The sequence below is a fragment of the Enhydra lutris genome, unplaced genomic scaffold, assembly GCF_002288905.1.
Source record: "Enhydra lutris kenyoni isolate GAN:26980312 unplaced genomic scaffold, ASM228890v2 scaffoldscaffold6, whole genome shotgun sequence".
In the NCBI taxonomy this organism is placed as follows: Eukaryota; Metazoa; Chordata; class Mammalia; order Carnivora; family Mustelidae; genus Enhydra; species Enhydra lutris.
The window spans coordinates 18,342,356-18,356,987 of NW_019154090.1; the positions used below are offsets into that span (position 1 = coordinate 18,342,356).

At 41.8% G+C, this 14,632-nt stretch overlaps 1 protein-coding gene across 1 annotated transcript in view; it reads left to right on the plus strand.

The window, feature by feature from the left end:
• Window positions 1-7,288: 7,288 nt before the first annotated feature.
• LOC111141401 (zinc fingers and homeoboxes 3) overlaps window positions 7,289-14,632 on the plus strand; it is a 59,657-nt gene continuing 52,313 nt past the window's right edge. The window contains exon 1 of the mRNA XM_022493921.1: window positions 7,289-7,380. The gene's annotated coding sequence lies outside the window, so the exon portion shown is untranslated. The remainder of the gene's footprint in view (window positions 7,381-14,632) is intronic.

A 14,632-nucleotide genomic window follows, 5' to 3' on the forward strand; every position in this document is an offset into this window, starting at 1 on the left:
CAGGGGTACAGGTCTGTGAATCGCCAGGTTTACACACTTCACAGCACTCACCATAGCACATACCCTCCCCAATATCCATAACCCCACCCCCCTCTCCCAACCCCCCTCCCCCCATCAACCCTCAGTTTGTTTTGTGAAATTAAGAGTCACTTATGGTTTGTCTCCCTCCCAATCCCATCTTGTTTCATTTACTCTTCTCCTACCCCCTTAACCCCCCATGTTGCATCTCCTCTCCCTCATATCAGGGAGATCATATGAGAGTTGTCTTTCTCCGATTGACTTATTTTGCTAAGCATGATACCCTCTAGTTCCATCCACGTCGTCGCAAATGGCAAGATTTCATTTCTTTTGATGGCTGCATAGTATTCCATTGTGTATATATACCACATCTTCTTTATCCATTCATCTGTTGATGGACATCTAGGTTCTTTCCATAGTTTGGCTATTGTAGACATTGCTGCTATAAACATTCGGGTGCACGTGCCCCTTCGGATCACAAAAAACCAGAATTTTCTGATTGAAGTTATTTATAAGCAATTTGATTCTTAAGACTCTTTTTTTTTTTTTAAAGATTTTATTTATTTATTTGACAGACAAAGATCACAAGTAGGCAGAGAGGCAGGCAGAGAGAGAGGATGAAGCAGGCTCCCCACCGAGCAGAGAGCCCAATGCGGGGCTCGATCCCAGAATCCCGGAATCATGACCCGAGCTTAAGGCAGAGGCTTTAACCCACTGAGCCACCCAGGCGCCCCAAGACCCTTTTTGATATTACTGAGATCACCATGGGCCATGCGCCCTGTGTGACCCATATGTTGAGAGGAGGTATAAATTGAAGCTTTGAAAAGTTGACATTAGGGACGCCTGGGTGGCTCAGTTGGTTAAGCAGCTGCCTTCAGCTCAGGTCGTGATCCCAGCGTCCTGGGATCGAGTCCTACATCGGGCTCCTTGTTCTGTGGGGAGCCTGCTTCTCCCTCTGCCTCTGCCTGCCACTCTGTCTGCCTGTGCTCGCTCTCTCTCTCTCTCTCTCTCTCTCTCTGACAAATAAAAAAAATCTTAAAAAAAAAAAAAGAAAAGTTGACATTAAACGTGGGAATTGAAGCAGTCAATGCTGGTCAGACTAATAATCTGGTCTTAAAATGACTTTTACTTGTGGAGTATATATCATTTACTTGAATTTAGTAGTCTTAGAAAAAGCCACTGTAATTTTTCATGGGTTACTTTGTTATCTTCGGTTACAATTTTGAAGTAAGAGCAAAGAACAGGGGCACCTCAGTTGGTTAAGCATCTGCCTTTGGCTCAGGTCTTGATCTTGGGATCCTGGGATCAAGCCCCACATCAGGCTCCCTGCTCAGTGGGGAGTCTGCTTCTCCCTCTCTTTTTGCCCCTCCCCTGGCTCATTCTCTCTCTCAAATAAATAAAATCTTAAAAAAAAAAAAAAAAGGAAAGAACAGATTGTGTCCATGCCACATTACATTTATAACTTCAAAAACTGTATTCTCACAGACTTTAGCAAAAAAAAAAAAAAAAAAAAATTTAGAGAAAAGACCTTCGGAATCTTTCTTCTCTCCCTGCCAGTCTTTAAGCTCTAAGAAACCAACTATGTTTGAACACATTCTTTGACAAAGTAGTTAATATTTAATAATCATTTTTTTGGGGGGATATGATCTATATGGAAGAAAGTTCATGATACCATTCTAATGAAGCCTATTAAACAACTTATTCTTGGGGCACCTGGGTGCCTCAGTGGGTTAAAGCCTCTGCCTTCGGCTCAGGTCATGATCCCAGAGTCCTGGGATTGAGCCCCACATGGGGCTTATCAGTGAACATACAAGATTCCTGTGTATAAATTCCTCTACTGAGAACTGAAAATGATGAAAATTAATTTTAAATGAGGGAAATGAAAATCCTTGAGTTCTTGCCTTTTCTGTAGGCAAAAGTAAGCAGTAAGACCCTGAGTAATTGACACTCCTTCTCTGGGATATGAATATTGGGCTCTCCATGGCAAGTATAAACTTCATATTTGTGAATTACTCCAGGGTGTTTGTAGATTACCATTAAGATACAACTAAAGAAAATTACTGCATTACTTTATCAGGGACATTTTAAGACAAGTTAAAATCACGTCATAGGGGGCGCCTGGGTGGCTCAGTGGATTAGGCCTCTGCCTTCGGCTCGGGTCATGACCTCAGGGTCTTGGGATGGAGCCCCGCATCGGGCTCTCTGCTCAGCGGGGAGCCTGCTTCCCCCCCTCTCTCTCTGCCTGCCTCTCTGCCTGCTTGTGATCTCTGTCTGTCAAATAAATAAATAAAAAAAAATTAAAAAAAAATTACGTCATAGAACAGAAAGATAGTCCATGTTCATGGATTGGAAGACTTGATAGTATAAAGATGGTGGTACTACCCAAAGTGATCTACAGATTCAGTGCAGTCTCTACCAAAATCCTGATAGCCTTTTTTACAGAAATGGAGAAGTTGATCCTAAAATTCAGATGGAATTTCAAGGGACTCTGAATAGTCAAAATAGTCTTAAAAAAGAAAGATGATGGAGGAATAAACTTCAAATGTTAAATTTTTAAAAAGCTACAGTAATCAAAATGGGGGTGCTGGCATAAGGATAGACCTATCGATTAATGGCATTGAACTATAAATGAACCCATACATCTATCATCAATTGCATTTTGATGAGGGTACTAAGGCCATCAATGGGGGAAGGGACAATCTCTTCAACTAATAGTGCTGGGACACTTGGACATTGACATGCTAAATAATGAAATTGGATCCCAGCCTCACACTGTATACTACAAGTAACTGAAAATGGATCAAAGACCCAATTGTAACGGCCAAAACTCTTAGAAGAAGACATAAGGGTAAGTCTTCATGACTTTGGATTTGGTAATGGATTCTTAGGCATGAAAAGCACAAGCAGCAAAAGGAAAAAAAAATAGCTAAATTGGACTCCACCAAAATTTAAAACTTTTGTGCATCAAAGGACACTATTAAGAAAGTGGCAAGAAAATCTAGAGAATTGGAGAGGACATTTGCAAATCCGATGAGGGCTCTAGTATTCATAATATATTAAAAACTCTTACAATTCAGCAATAAAAAACAACCCAATTAAAATATGGACAAAGACTTGATTGGACAGTTCTCCAAAGAAGATAGAAAAATGGCCAACATACCTATGAAAAGATGTTCAAAATCATTGGACAGTAGAGAAATGCAAAACTACAGTGTGGTACCACTCCATGCCTACAAGGATGGCTGTGATAAACAGAAAATAAGTGTTGGTGAGGGTGTGAAAGAATTGGAACCCTCAGGCTTTGTTGGTGAGAAGGGAAAATGATGTAGTCACTATGAAAAACAGTTCGGCAATTCCTCAAAAAGTTCAACATAGAATTACTATATGACCCAGCAATTCTGCTTCTAGGTATAGATACCAAGTAGTTGAAGATCTATATTCAAACAAATACTTGTACACAAATGTTCATAGTCGCACTATCCACAGAAGGGAAAGGTGAAAACAACCCAAATGTCCATCAGTGGATGAATGAACAAAATGTGATATATCCATACAATGGGATATTTTTCAGTCTTAAAAAGGAATGAAGTACTGATACATGCTACAATACAGAAGAACCTCAAAATATCATGCTAGGGACGCCTGGGTGGCTCATTTGGTTAAGTATCTGCCTTTGGCTCAGGTCACGATCCCAGAGTCCAGGGATCGAGTCCCCTGTTGGGCTCCCTGCTTGGCAGGGAGCCTGCTTCTCCCTCTGCCTTTGCTGCTCCCCCTGCTTGTACTCTCTCTCTCTCTCCCTCTCTCTCTCTCTTTCTCTGACAAATAAAATCTTAAAAAATTTTTTTTTTAAATCATGCTAAGTAAAAGATGGATATAAAAGGTCACCTTTCGGGGCGCCTGGGTGGCTCAGTGGATTAAAGCCTCTGCCTTCAGCTCAGGTCATGATCCCAGGGTCCTGGGATCGAGCCCTGCTTCGGGCTCTCTGCTCAGCAGGGAGCCTGCTTCCTCCTCTCTCCTCTCTCTCTCTGCCTGCCTCTCTGCCTACTTGTGATCTCTGTCTGTCAAATAAATAAATAAAATCTTTAAAAAAAAAAAAAAAGTCACCTTTCATATGATTTGCGTTTTTCTGAAATACCCAGAATAGGTAAATCCATAGGGACATAAAGCATAGTAGTGGTTGCCGGGGCTGGAGCAGGGGGTGGCAGTGGCTACTTAATGAGTACGAGGTTTCATTTTGGGGTGACTGAAATGTTTTGGAACTAGGTAGAGGTGATAGTTGCACAATATTGTGACTATACTAAATGCCAGTGAATTGCTCACTTTAAAATCGTTGATTTTATGTTATGTGAATTTTTTTAAATGATGTCATATCATTTTTATGATCTCATAAATAACGGTGGCTTTGCTGTCATAGTTACCTGGTGACTGTTGGAACCCATGTGCTTTACGGCGTTTGTCCACTAGGGAAGTTCTTTCCAGCTGTGGGCAGGAAAACTTGAAGATGGATGATCCCAAGTGGGTTTCCTTCTAAAATAACAATTTTAAATTAAGAAATACAGTTTTACTTTTCCATTTTTATTTGTGGAAGCTGGTAAAACTCCTAGAATGGGCCCTGGGTGGTTTTAAAATGTGATATGGACTAATGTTGGTTAGTTTCTTCATTTAACTTGAAAAATTGTGTTTAAAATAGCTATATTATTTGGATATGGAACAGCTTTTGGTTTTATGAAGATTAAGAGCAATTTTAAAAGAGGAGCGCCTGGGCAGCTCCTTTCAGCTTGGGTCATGATCCCGGGGTCCTGAGCTCTGCTCTGGCTCCCTGCTGGGGGGGGGGCGGATTCTGCTTTGCCCTCTCCCTTTGATCCTCTTCCCTGCTCCTGCGCTTGCTTAATCTCTCTTCCCTCTCAAATGAATAATAATAAAAAAAAAAGAATCTAAGCTTTATATGTATACATGCAATTGCAATAAGATTTTTCTAGTGGTTTGCCACACTGCACTGCTAGAGATTTTTGTGACAATTTCTGAAACCATCAACCATCACATAATGCTTTATTGTCAGTGGAATTGGTGTCGGACATAAGAAAGTTGTTTTCAGATCAAGTGGAGCTTGTGCAAAAACTAAAAATCTGAGTTTCTTATTTTGTAACTTCTTTGTTTTTTGAATGAAGGAATTTAGGTTAGATTTTGGCGAAATATCCGGCATTGAGAAGAGTTCTCAGAAACATAGAAGTGCTTTGTCAATGATCGTGATGTTTTTCTTTACAATGAAATTGATGCTTCTGTCCCATAGTTCTGCTTCTGCCCCAGTGTTGTTTATGGGTTGTTTCTCCAGCAGATGTATTTATGCTCGTTGTCTTGCACACTCGCACCTGATTCCTTATAAGATCCAGAGTGCGCCGTCCAGCTAAGAGTTTGTAGACATGAAGCAAACAAAGCGAACTGATTTGTAGTAGATTGAATCCAGGGCTTTTGGCATCATTAGCATCGTGTCCCACTCAGCTGAACTAGAGTGTGAGAGAAAAAATGCTTTGGCTGAGCCAGGCTTCACAATTTCAAAATGAGAAGGGGATCTGGTAAGCACAGCAAAGTACCTGGAGTAAATATAATATGCTGAAGGTGTGGGTAAATGTGAGTGTTCGGCTTATAATAATTATTGCTTTTGATTTCCACAAAATTAGGAAGATCTCCTTTTTGTTATGTTCACTGGATAATGCTTAATTTTTTAAAAAAAGATTTTGTTTATTTATTTGAGGGAGAGAGTAAGTGAGAGCACGAGAGGGGAGAAGGTCAGAGGGAGAAGCAGACTCCCTGTGGAGCTGGGAGCCTGATGTGAGACTCGATCCCGGGACTCCAGGATCATAACCTGAGCCAAAGGCAGTCGCTTAACCAACCTAGCCACCCAGGTGCCATGGATAATGTTTTAAAATAAAAGATCAGTTTTTTAGTTGTATAGAATTCAAAGTTAAGTTTTTCAGTCAATTATTAATTAGGAAAATTTTCCCACAAGAGTGAATTTAACTGGACATGGTGTTGTTCTCCCATGACAGCAGTAGAAGAAAACGAGTTATGCTTCGTTTTCTTATGCTTACTGTGGGTTTCTGTTTGCCCAGGGACCCCGCCTTTGAGCAGCAGCCTAGTGCATTTCCTTGCAAATTTACTTAACCTTTCCGTGCCTTAGTTTCCTTACCTTGGGGATTAGAATAATGGAATCTATTGCATATGGATGTTATAAAGAATGAATGGGTTAATATAGTCAGAGCTCTTAGAACAGTACCTGACACAGAGTAGAAGCTTGAAATGTGAACGTTAAAGACGGAAGAATAATGGCGAAGGATGAACGGGAGCTGCTTTGGTGAGGGCGGACTTGTTTACATGCACAGACACTTCTAGTTCTGACCCTTTCTTGTGTGCCAGTAGACTGCTCTGTCTGAAGTTCTGAGAGCCTCTGGTACACTCACTTTAGGGCCACCTTCCTGCTAATGGGCATCTCAACCAAAGAGAATGCTTTGGGGAAAAAAAGAAGTAACTCAAAAGCAGTGGTTTTTCAACTGTTTCCCAAGAAATTTTAACATTGCATGCAGCGTCTCTCGTGGTTTGTTGAAAACACATAGTCATTGTCTCATGCATTTGCCAAGAATTACTGTTTACCCATCGTTGGGAAGAGTGGGACGACATCAGGGTAAGAGTCAGAGACAAAGATGGTGATAACATGGTTCCTCGGCCTGGAACTCACAGTCCAGACCATTTTTTGTACCACTAGAATCCATGCCAAGAAAGCCCCAGGGCTTTGAATGGAAGAATATCAGAAAGCAACCCATTTTTAATGGTGTGCTTCTTGGAGTTGTAAGGCCACACATAGGTTACTTTTCTCATCTCTGTTAAGCCATCTCATATGCAGCTAGAAAGAGGGACAGGGAAACTCACTGGTGTAAAGAGTGTTAAAATTACTCATTTTACGAATCATCTTGTTCTGATCTATTATCAGAGAGAATTGAGTTTGTCTTATTTCCACTCATTATTTTTTCAGTTTCTACTAGCATTTTTATAGTTTCAAATTGCTAGTTTGTATTTGTGCAGTCCCTTTTTACTCTCCTTCCTCTCTGCCCCCGGCCTTGGTTTTCCTGTTTGTGTGTAGTTGTGGTGGAAATGAATTAGGAAAGGAGATTGATGAGCATGGATAACTTCACTTCCTAGAAGGTGCTTTATCTCTTCTCATAAAGTAATGGTTTGCTGCTTCTTTCTCAGGACTGAACTGCAGCTACAGAAGCAACAAGTGGACCTTTCAAGATGCATACAGGGCTGCGAGAAATGAAGGGAGACACTGGAGAGACCAACGAAGGGAGGAAGAAGCATGTTTCCTGGGTAAATAGTATGCTTCTGGATTTTAACAAGTTTCTTGCCATATCGGTTACCAGACTTTGCAACACCTAAGTCTCTGGAGCTATATTTAGTCTTTGCATTGTTGTTAAACATTCTTTATTTTCTCCTCCCTCCATTTTCATTGCTGAGCTCTTTGGTCAAATGATTCTTCTTTTTATTGATGAATCCAAAAATCTGCATTGAATATACAATTTAGGTGATTTCTTAGATCACTTGATAGGAACTTCTTATATCTTAGGCTGACTGCTGGCTATACAAAAGTTGAGTTGTGTATCGTGTCTTTGTAATGTGCGGTTTAGTCCGAGGCCAGCTTTTAGTCTGGGTGTGAGACTTAAACTTCCATTTCATTAAATGACTGACTTGAAAAACTAGAACACTACTTTGAATACCAGTTATCCAAGCCATGCACTCAGGCCGCCCTCTGGAATAGGAAACATTTTTCAATGCTAATGTAATAACTAAAGACAAAGCAGACCGGCAAATAATCAGTGTAAATAGACCTGGCCTTCACTTGCTGAAGTACATGTGCCCTACTTAAGGTTTTTGAGGGTCATTTATTTGAGTTGTGAACTCAGTACACTGAGTTCAGAATACGTTCTGTTATTAAGCCACTCAGCTTGTGCTCAGACTTCAGGGTTTTGTTGTTGTTGCTGCTATTGTTAAAGCTTTTTAAGGAAAGGAAATCTATTGCATTATTTTTCATATAAAGTTAAGAGTTTTTCTTCAATGTGCTGGCTAGAAATTTTTGGAAAGAGAGGGGGAAGAAATGGAGTCAGAGCCGTTGACAGTGCATCATGCTGGAAGTTCTGTCACCCCGACTTAGACAACTCCGTGGCAGCAACCACTCCTCCACAAGTCTGGGGCCATGCAGTCCGCAGATATGTTTCTACTGTTATAGCTTCTGGAACTTCCTACCTTATGGTGAATTGCCTCAGGGCTACTGTTAGATATATACCTTCCAGCGTGCTCATTCTTTAACTTTGAGTTGTAGACGGAATAAAAACCGTTGAGTGGCCTTGTATCTGAGTCCTCTAAACTAGAAGTGGCATAACACAAGCTTATTCACAAGTGAACTTTATGCACATTTTCTAGTGCTCACCTTCACACCAGCTGTTCTCGTCACACTGGTCGCCTTGCTCTCCCAGTCAGTCCAGAAGTGCTCCTGCCCCAAATCTTCTCTTCTCAGGGGGGCACCTGGGTGGCTCAGTCGGTTAAGTGTCTGACTCTTGATTTCAGCTCAGGTCATGATCTCGGGGTTGTGGGATCAGGCCCCGCGTTGGGCTCCGTGTGGAGTCTGCTTGACATTCTCTCTCTCCCTCTCCTTCTGCCTCTCCCCGCTCTTTGCACTTGCTCTCTCTCTAAAATAAATAAATAAAATCTTTAAAAAAATCTTTTCTGGGGCACTTGGGTGGCTCACTCAGTTAAATATCTGGCTTCGGCTCGGGTCATGATCTCAGGGTCCTGGGATCGAGGCCTGCATGGGCTCTCTGCTCAGTGGGGAGCCTGCTTCTCCTTCACCTGCTCCCCCCGCTCATGCTTGCACGCACTCTCCCTCTCTTTTTCTCTCTCTGCCAAATAAATACATAAAATCTTAAAAAAAAAAAAATCTTTTCCTCTCAGATAGCTGCATGGCTCCTGCCCTCTTTCTCCTTTAGGTTTCTGCTGAGGGGACAAAGTTAATAGGAAGGGCAAAGCCAAATTGGAATCACCAGAATTCTCTGTTAGTCTCTGCGCTTACTACCTGGTAACACTGAGCCATCTTGTCTCGCTCCAGCTGAGCTCATCTGTCCCACTCCTCTCCTACCTATCAAGTACGATATTTTCTTTATTCTACACATCATGCTTTTTCTAGTTCACCTTTAAGATCTTTTAAAATTGACCTTTCACTTTTAAAGGCACATACATTTGACTCCGCAATTGCATTTCTAGGAATTTATCTCACATCTAACCTCATACAGTTACGCCGGTAACGCTGTTCCGCCTCAGCCTCTCTTGAATCCCCATACATGCTTCCTGTCCTCAGTAGCCCTTGAGCAGAGACTGACTACCTCTTACTGCCATTATTTCACTGTGGCCAGGGGTCATGTCCCTTTCCATAAAACTTAGGCAACTGCCCGCTTCTTTGCCTAAATTGCAGTGTATTGGAGACATTTGCACAATAGCTAATTATATCCCCTTGCAGGTTTCTTCCTTTGAACTCCTGTTCCCTTACACCAGTCTTTGTCTTCCCATTTGCGAATATCTCAAACGGTTACACTTTTGCATTGTATTTTTTAGATATTTAGATAACTAAACATATACACATGTGCTGGTGGTAACTCTACTTGGCTGCACACTAGAATAATCTCAGAAGCTTTATAAAATAATAATGCCTGGTCACACCCCCAGGGATTCTGAGACAGTTTGTCTAGGGTGAGGCACAGCATTAGAATTTTATTTGTTTTTTATTTTTTTAATAATTTTTTAAAATTCTGGTATAATTAACTTGCAGTATTAGTTTCCGGTGTATGCTACAGTGATTCAGCATTTCTGTACATTACTCAGTGACGATCATGATAAGTGCTCTTAATCCCCCTCACCCATCCCCCTCCCCGCCTCCCCTCTGGTAACCATCTGTTCTTTTATAGTTAAGAGTCAGTTTTTTGTCTCTCTTTTTCTTTGTCCATTTGTTTTGTTTCTTAAATTGCATATATGGGTGAAATCATATGGTATTGGCCTTTCTCTGACTTACTTCACTTAGCATCATACCCTCTCGATCTGTCCATGTTGTTGCAAATGGCACCTCTAGAATTTTACATTTTAAATAGAAAATCCATTTATTTAGGTGTTTTTTTTTTTAAGTTGCCACTATGCGCTATGTGGAGCCCAACATGGGGCTTGAACCCACGACTCTGATATCAAGGGTCAGATGCTTAACTGACTGAGCCACCCAGGTGCCCATCCAAATTTAACACAAGCTACCTCCCCTACAATTTTATTGCCTTTCTTTATTTTCAGTTGTTCCAACTTCATGCATTTCTTTTTTTTTTAAATTAAATTTACCATAGTATCACTTTTATTTTTTTTTTAAAGATTTTATTTATTTATTTATTTGACAGAGAGAGAGATCACAAGTAGACGGAGAGGCAGGCAGAGAGAGAGAGAGAGAGAGGGAAGCAGGTTCCCTGCTGAGCAGAGAACCTGATGCGGGACTGGATCCCAGGACCCTGAGATCATGACCTGAGCCGAAGGCAGTGGCTTAACCCACTGAGCCACCCAGGCGCCCCCATAGTATCACTTTTAGTCTCTTCACAGAAACTTGTAATAGAAACATAAAACTTTTAAAGAGGAAGAGGCAGTGAAAAATCAGTTTCCTGCTCCTGTTCCACAGGCAGGCACTTACCTCTCCTAAGCAGCAACTCCTATCTGTTTCTTGAGGTTCCTTCCAAAGTATTTGTTTTTTGCTTTCAAAATAACTAACTCCTTTCTTTAAAAAAAAAAAAAAAAAGTTTCTCTTGGTTTTTTTGGTTGTTTCTCAATGTTACTAGTTGTGTGCTTAGTTTTTACTTTTTTTTCTTGACAAAACTCAAAGCAATGTTTGTCTTCTGTTCTTTTCATTGTCCATAGATACTTTATGTGGTGATTTTGTAACAATTTCTAACTTCTTTATTGTCATTTCAGAGCTTATCTCTTCCAAGCAGAATATTGTTGGATTTTGTCTTCTGTTCAACCAATCTTGAAGATTCTATGACTTACATCTAAATTCATCCTCTTTAATTCATGGTTGCTGTTGCATTTGTTCTATTTTCTGTATGTAACTTGTTTCTTGATTTTTATATTTCTTAGTTGTCTCTTTTCTGTTACACCTTCAGTTTTGGGGAAATGCTTTTCTTTCCTTTCAACTTTTGAACAAATTTTAAAGGTGAACAATCTTTCGAATTTTCTTAGTGCCAGAAATAACATTTGTTTCTATATTTATTTACTATGATCAAAGCAAAAGCAGGAACTTTCCTTTCCTTCCATATAAGGAAACTCAGTTTCTCCCTGTTTTGGCATCCCCTCTCCCTATTCCTTATCTACCCCCTTTTTTTTTTCTTGCACACTTTGCATTTGTTCTGTGAGGTGTACTCATTCTTCTGGGCTTCAGCCTGGTACTCAGAAGTATTTTGCTATTCCTGCATTCATTTAGTTAATGACCACTGAGGCGTCACTCGGAGCTGGATGGATGCTGAGGTAGGTGCAGGAGATTCAAAGATAAAGGTGGTTCTGACCCTGCCATCAGGGTCCCCATTCTGGTTGAGGACATAGCATGCACGCAGACTAACAATGGCAAAAGATGTGATGTGTCAGGTGTCCTGGAGACACAGAGGGAGGGAGGGAGGGAGACATGGATGGAGGGAGTCATGTTTGGTGAATCAGCAAAGGCATCCTGGGAGCTGCTGCTACTGTACCAGTAGAGCTTTGTGAGATAGAGGATAAAGCAAAAGGGCTTGGGCCTGAAGGTGCCCACGTTTTTTGCCCAAGTTCGTCAAAACCTGGCTGGATATGAGACTGAAAAAAGGGATGTCGGGCCACATTGTGAAGCGCCTCAAGTGTTTGACCAACAAGTTTCCATTTGGATCCTGTGGGCTGTGTCCCAGAGGCTTTAAAGCAGGGAAGTGCCATGCTCAGGTTTGTGTTCAGGAAGATAACTGGCTGTGGTGTGAAGTGCGGACGGCAGGAAGTCGGTGAAGCTGCTCTGGCAGCCGTCCAGGTAAGCAGTGGTGGGAACTCGAGCAAGGTGGTAGCAGTGGTGATGGAGAAGAGAACATGATGTGTTTTGAAGCAGTGTCTAAAAATGCTAGTGTCTCGCTCAGGTGAGACTGGGAATGAGAGGCTGACCGAGAGGGTTTTTTTGGTTTGTTTTAGGGAAGGTGATAGCAGATGGTGGAAATATTGACCAACTTCTGGGGCGGGTAAAGGGTGCCGAGGGGATTGCAGAGACTCATTTGGAAAGAGACAAAAAAGAGTCTGTTTTGGGATTTGTTGAACTCAAGAACCCCTGAAGAGATCTAGGGAAACATATCTAGGGCAGTTGGAAACATGGGTCAGAAAGTCAGGGGTAGGCTGTGAGGGCTGGAGATAAAGGGGTTGGACATGCTCGCTCCAAGGATGTCAGAGTCATGAGAATAGACATGAAGCCACAGGTAGAACATGTAAACGGAAAGTAGAAGGGCTTAACATGGTCTCTGGGCAAAGACTGGTTCTTTAGGTGCAGGAAATTGAGACGTACTAAGCACTCTAGTACGTGTCCCACACAGGGTGGCAAGAGCTTTTTCAGGTGACTTCCTTTATCTTCTCTATAGCTTGTATATGGAAATTGTTGCTACTCTACTTGGCCAGAAAACTAAGACTCCATGGCATCATTACTAAGCTAGTAAATGGGATTGCAGATAGACCAGAATGCCAAATTTATGCTAGAGGAAGAGGTAGAGGAGAAGTAGAAAAGAGCCATGAGGAAGAGATGATTTTCTACAAAGGCAGTGGCCAGCAATGGCCACCCAGAGGTCCAGCAGGAGAAGAAGAAGCCAAGCCACTGGTTTTCTCAATTAGAGAACTGGTAGCAATGTGAGCCGGCCCAGTTCCCACAGAGTTCCTAAGTCAGCTCACACTGGAGTCAGGAGGGGCTGAGGAGATGCAGGTGGCTGTTGACTACAGTTTTTGGAGATGGCTCAGTGGCACAGGATTGACAGGACACCTGGTCTGCAGGGTGGCATCATTTTGTTTGTTTACAGGTGACAGCTTGAAGTATTTTGATTTGCTCATCTTCCCCCCCCCCCTCCCCGCCTTTGAGGTGTTATATCTTACATCGCCTTGTTTCTGGGCTTCTGCTACCAAAAAAAAAAAAAAAAATCAAGACTCTGCTAGATTCCCTGTCATATAATCTGCTTGTTCAGCTTGTTTTCTTGGAGTTCTTTTTTTCCTCTTTCCTTCTGCACATTGCTCTCAGATATTTCCAGGCTGTGTCTTAGTGACCCTCTTTGATCACTATTTATGTGAGATCCTGGGAATTCCTCCTTGTTTCTTCTCTGAGGTCTCTCCAGTCTGGAAGTGGCTTCCTCCTGTCATTTGAATCTTTTGTTCAATTCATCTTTGTCCCGAACTCTAATTCATGGCCTGTGCCTCTCTTCTGGGTGATCATTTGTTCTTATACTCTTTGACGACAGGAGCACCTAGTGCTAAGAGCATGTGCTCCGGAACTAGGCTCTACCAGCTACTAACTAGCTGAGTGCCTTGGGAGTTACTTAGACTTTTTGTGCCTTAGTTTCTTCCCCCATAACTGGAGGCAATAATAATAGCTTCTGCCACGGGTCGTGAGGAGGAGTAAATGAGCTAGAACGTCTGCAGTGCTCGGATGGACAGTGTCCGCAGCAGGTCGTGTGCTCTGTGCTTGTTAGCTGCTCTCATTACTGCTGCTGCTGTCCTTGGGGAAGACAGGACAGATGACCTTTTCCTGATTGTCATTTGGACCACACAAATAAGTGATAAATTTATACACTATTGGAGCCTTACTTGAAAAACTAGAAAGAGGTAAATTCTGGGAGCTAGGTAGCGTTTCCCCAAGTTTTTAAGGAATTCAGCAATGAACAACTTTAACCTTGGTCCAGATGTGGCATCTGGAGTTGCAGATGTCCACTGTGTGACCTCACCCTCCCCATGGCAGTGTTGGATTGCTCTCACTTAAATACAAGCTATAAAATTTTTATTTCTACCTTACTGAAGAGTTCTTCCAAACAAATTGTTATTTAATTTTGCTTACTCCAGCTGCAAATAACAGATGCTGGCCAACCAGCACCTAAGAGCGAGTGACTTGCCTGAAGTCCCTGGTGGGGTTGGGATTTTAGTTCATGGTATCTGACTTCAGTGGTATTAAAATGGAAAAATTTCACTTTGATATATGTGTGTGTGTGTGTATATATATACACACACAATATATACACACACACACATATATATATATGTGTGTGTATATATATATCAGACTGTAATGCTGTCTTAGTTCAGGCTGCTATAACAAAATACCACAGACTTGGTGGCTTATAAACAACAGGAATTTATTCCTCACAGTTCTCGTAGGCAGAAGTTGAGATCAGGTACCAGCATGGTCAAGTTCTGGTGCGAGCCCTCTTGGGTTGCAGGTGGCCTTTTTCTTGTTGTATCCTCATATGGTGGGGAGGAGAGAGAGCTCTCAGAGGTCCCCTCTGTGAGGACACTA